This window comes from Hylobates moloch, unplaced genomic scaffold, assembly GCF_009828535.3.
Source record: "Hylobates moloch isolate HMO894 unplaced genomic scaffold, HMol_V3 SCAFFOLD_5, whole genome shotgun sequence".
NCBI lineage: Eukaryota > Metazoa > Chordata > Mammalia > Primates > Hylobatidae > Hylobates > Hylobates moloch.
In genome coordinates, this window is record NW_026652280.1 from 68,483,503 (window position 1) to 68,488,899 (window position 5,397).

General features: G+C 41.8%; 1 pseudogene; it reads right to left on the reverse strand.

Moving 5' to 3' along the window:
* Positions 1-367: 367 nt before the first annotated feature.
* LOC116468118 (keratin, type I cytoskeletal 18-like) lies at positions 368-1,652 on the reverse strand (annotated as a pseudogene).
* Between the last annotated feature and the right edge of the window lie 3,745 nt (positions 1,653-5,397).

The following is a 5,397-nucleotide window of genomic DNA, read 5'->3' on the forward strand; positions in this document are numbered from 1 at the left end:
CCCTCTTGAGTAGCTGGGATTACAGGCACCTACCACCATGCCTGGCTAATTTTTGTATTTTTAGTAAACATGAGGTTTCACCTTGTTGGCCAGGCTCACACTCCTGACCTCAAGTGATCCAACTGCCTTAGCCTCCCAAAGTACTGGGATTATAGGCCTGAGTCACTGTGCCTGGCCAACTCTAAATTTTAGGGTTTATGGTATACATCTTTAACTTATCACTATCTACCTTTAAGTAATATTATACTATTCATGTATAGTATTACAATAGTATACTTTCATTTCTTCCTTCTTAGGCTTTTTTTTTTTTAACTCTGAAATTTTTATTGGCCTCCTGCTCCCCAAAGGGTACCCTGCTGCTGCTGGCTTAATGCCTCAGAACTTTGGTGTCGTTGGTCTCAGACACCACTTTGCCATCCACTATCTGGTGGTTGATGGTCTTTTGGATGGTTTGTGTGGAGTTGCTGCTGTCCAGGGCATCACAAAGATTGAAGTCCTCGCCATCTTCCAGCAGGCAGTGGTAGGTGGTGATCTCAGCCTCTAGCTTGCCCTTGATGTTCAGCAGGGCCTCCTACTCCTGGGCCTGGCGCTGTCCCTCTGCCCAGGTCTATGCCAGCTCTGACTCCAGGTGCAGCAGGATCCCATTGAGCTGTTCCATCTGTAGGATGTAGCGGGCCTCCACCTCCCTCAGGCTGTTCTCCAAGCTGGCCTTCAGATTTCTCATGGAGTCTAGGTCAGTCTCCAAGGACTGGACTGTACCTCTCAGCTCCGTGAGTGTCATCTCAGTAGCTCCAACCTTGGCAGACTGCATGGTGACCACTGTGGTGCTCTCCTCAATCTGCTGAGACCAGTACTTGTCCAGCTCCTCTTGGTTCTTCCGAGCCAGCTTGTCATATTGAGCCCAGATGTCTGCCATGATCTTGGCGAAGTCCTGAGATTTGGGGGCATCTACTTCCACGGTCAACCCAGAGCTGGCAATCTCGGCTTGTAGGCCTTTTACTTCCTCTTCATGGTTCTTCTTCATGAAGAGCAGCTCCTCCTTGAGAGCCTTGATCTCTGTTTCCAGCTGCTAGTGTCATCGACGACCTTGCGGATGACATCCTATGGATGTCACTCTCCATAGACTGGCGCTTGGCCAGCTCTGTCTCATACTTGACTCTAAAGTCATCAGCAGCAAGACGGACATTGTCAATCTGCAGAATGATGCAGGCATTGTCCATGGTATTTGCGAAGATCTGAGCCCTCAGGTCCTCGATATTCTTGAAGTAATGGCTCCAGTCTCTTGACCTGGGGTCCCTTCTTCTCCAAGTGCTCCCGGATTTTGCTCTCCAGCCTCCGGTTCTCAGTCTCCAGGCTCCTCATTCTGTCCAGGTAGTAGGCCAGACAGTCGTTCAGGCTTTGCAAGTTCTCCTTCTCGTTCTGGATGCCTCCCATTCCTGCCAGACCCCCGGCCATTCCCGCGGCCAGGCCCCCGGACCCCATGCCACCCCGGAAGCTGGTGGAGCGGGACATGGAGATCCGGGAACCAGAGCCCCCGGCACCTGCATAGACGCTGGTTGTGCCTGGACAGAGCCCAGAGACCGGTAGTTGGTGCAGACCGTGGAGCGAGTGGTGAAGCTCATGCTGTTTGGGGAGGAGGGCGAGAGGACAGGACTCAGGCTTTGCTGATGACCCCTTCTTAGTCTTAATGCTACTATTGTCAAACATTTTGTTTTTATATGTTATATATAATGCATTTTTAAATAGTCATTTATCTTTAAAATATATTTATATATATTTATATATTAAAATAATAACATATTATAAATTTACTCATTTAATGAACCATGCATGGTGCTCTTTATTCCTTTGTGTAGATCTGAATTTCTGCCTGTTATCAGGTTTTTTTTTTTAAGTCAAAAGAACTTTTTATTATGGAAAATTTCAGAGTAGATAAAAGTAGAGAGAACAGTAATAGTGAACCGTGTGTCTATTACCTACTTCCAGTGATTACCAACACTTTTGTACTTTTTATATTTTCTGGCATGTGTATTTTTTATATATTAAAATAAATAGGAAAAAATTATGAAAATAAAATACCATGTGCCTAAGCCATACTGCAGAACTATAGAGCTAAATCCTTGGGGTCTGAGCCCAGGAATCTGCATTTTAACAAACTTCTGCTCCAGTTGATATAATTTTACTTCTGCCTGAGGACTTTCTTTAATATTTCTTGTGTTGCATATGTGCTAGTGAAGATGTCTTTCAGCTTTTATGCATCTAAAAAGTCTTTATTTCATCCTTATTTTATAAAGGTAACTATTGCTGTGTATAGAATTTTAGGTTAATACATTTTTAACTTCAATTTGTTAAACATGTTACTCAACTTTCTTCTGGCTTGCATTGATTATCACAAATAATCTGCTGTTCTTATCTTTGTTGCTCTTTGTAGATATGTATTTTTTTTTCCTCTGGCTGTTTTTACCTTTTGCTCTTTATCCCTGGTTCTGATCAATTTTATTATGATGTTCATTGATGGAGAAACCCAAGGTCACAAAGGTTGAGTCCTTTATATTTTCTTCTAAGAGTTTTATAATTTTAATTCTTACATTTCGGTCTATGATATATTTTGAGTACATTTTTGTGTATTATGTGAAGAAAGGTCTAATTTCATCCTTTTGCCTATGGATATGCAATTGTCTTAGCACCGTTTGTTGAAAAGACTATTCTTTCACCCTTGTGGAAAATCAGTTGACTGTAAATAAGGGTTTATTTTTTGATTTTGAATTCTAATCCATTTATATATACATATGTGTCTATCCCTATGCCAGTGCCACACTGTCTTAATTGTATCATTGTAGTAAGTTTTAAAATAAGGAAGTGAAATTCCTCCAAATTTGTTTTTTTATTCAAGATTGTTTTGGTTACTCTGGGGCACTTTAAATTTCCATAAGAATTTTATCACCTCGTCAATTTCTGCAACGAAGCCAGCTAGGATTTTAATAGAGATTATGTTGAATCTATAGATCAATTTTAAAATATATATTCTATCTTTTTATTTACTTTATATGAGAAGACATTGTCATCATATCTTCCTTTATTTCTTTAATCATGGTTTTCTTTAGTTTTTAAAATATATTTATAATGGCTGCTTTGAAATCAGTTAAATCTGTCACCTGTGCTTTCCCAAAGATAATTTCTGTTGTCTTCCTTTTTTTTTTCTTATGTATGGTTTATACTTTACTGATTGTTGTTGTTTGGCAAGAGTTATAATTTTTGTTAAAAAACCAGATTTTAGATATTGTGGCAATTTTGCATACTGATTTTTCCCTTCTTCCTTCCTAGGCTTGTTGCTATTTGCTTATTTATTTATTTAGTAAGTTGGCTGTACTATTTTAGTGAAGTCTATTTCCCTCATAGTATGAAGCTTCTGATGTCATTCTTCAGAGAACACAGACTTGGTCACATGCACAGTCACACTGGGATGACAGTAGTTTAGCAGGGCACTTTTAACTATCTTTTTCCTTAATCTTTCTGTTAAGCTGTCTGCCTTTGTTTTGAGTCACAACCAGCTCTTAGGCTGTACTAATTACCAACTGACTTCTTTATTGTGTTCAGTAGTACCCTGTGGATTAATTGCTCCACTGGTTGATCCTATTAAATTCAGACACATTTGCAAGGATAGTTTTTGAAGCCAGCCTTTGAGGTTTGTTCTGATTCTAGGAGGGTTCTTCTTAGCTATCTCTTTTTTTTTTTTTTTTTTTTTTTGAGACGGAGTCTTGCTCTGTCGCCCAGGCTGGAGTGCAATGGCGCGATCTTGGCTCACTGCAGGCTCCGCCCCCCGGGGTTCACGCCATTCTGCCTCAGCCTCCCGCATAGCTGGGACTACAGGTGCCCACCACCTTGCCCGGCTAATTTTTTTTTTTTGTATTTTTAGTAAAGACGGGGTTTCACCATGTTAGCCAGGATGGTCTCGATCTCCTGACCTCGTGATCCACCTGCCTTGGCCTCCCAAAGTGCTGGGATTACAGGCGTGAGCCACCGCACCCGGCCAGCTATCTCTTTTTTCAGTCCTCTCTGGTAAACTAGCTGGTCTATAATTTAGCTTGCTGCTCTCATGGAGCTACTGCTTCCTCTTAATTGCTTATCACCAAACTCTCCATTGTTTTTGAGAATGGTCTTAGGCTTGAACTCCCTGACACTGTCCTCCAAATAAAGTCAGTTTCTTTAGGAAGAGTTTCAGAGTTATCTGTCCTTATGGCCTGACTCTCCCACTAGGAAAAGTCTCTGAGTACCTGCTTCAGACCTAAAGGTAGGGACAGTGGGCCACTTTTCTTGGAGTAGCATCCTTGCTTTATGAGTGGGTTGGTGGATATGGGTGGTAGTCTCTGGTCTTCTCACCTTCTCTCTCCCAACTTAAAACCACTACCGTGTGAGCAAATGAGGGCCAGGACATTAAGGGGCCCAATATTAGATTGCCATGACTATGGTAGCACCACCTTCTTATGAGTGAAGAAGTGATGGAAGAAGAGATCCTCTGACTTTTCGGGTGGATTAACCTATAATTTAGCCTCTGTAACAAAGAACATGGAGAAAGAGGATGAGAGATGCTGGCAAACTTTCTCTCCCCAGAAAGATACCCTAGCCCTTGACTGGGAGCTTTGAGGAAAAGGAGCCTCATCTTTTTGGCCATGCCTACCTAGGGCCAGGCTTCCATCAGGCTGGGCTGATGGGAAGGGAGGGAACGGGTTATGCCCAAGTGCCACAGAGTCTTGCTGTCTGTAGTGAGATTAGGTAGATTTTCTTGAATGTTTGTTTGTTTGCTGTATGACTTAGGACAAGTATCAGAGACTTTCAGTGGTCATTGTTTTATGATTTTTACCAGTTTTGGTTGTTTTGTCAGGGGATGAATCCATGGAGTGGTGGCCTCATATCATCATTCTGGGTGTCATCTGACTCTTCATTTTTATGTACTTATTTGAGACAGGGTCTCACTCTGTGACCCAGGCTGGAGTGCAGTGGCAATCATAGCTCACTGTAACCTCAAATACCTGGGCTTAAGCTATCATCTCATCTCAGCCTCCTAAGTAGCTGGAACTATAGGCACATGCCACCATGCCTGGATTTAAAAAAATTTTTTGTGTGTGGAAATAGGATCTTGCTATGTTGCCCAGGCTGGTTTCAAGTTCCTGGCCTCTAGTGGTCCTCCCACCTCAGCCTCCCAAAGTGCTGGGATTATAAGCAGGAGCCACTGTGCCCAGCCCGTTCATATTTTAAAATTCTCTTGTTCCTCTGGGTTTCATTATTGATAATTCCTATTTTTATGTCTTCAAGTTCAGTAATCTTTTCTTATGTAATGTCTAGCTAGTCTTTATTATTTAAATGTGTTTTTATTAGCAGGACCAACCAGGTAATTAA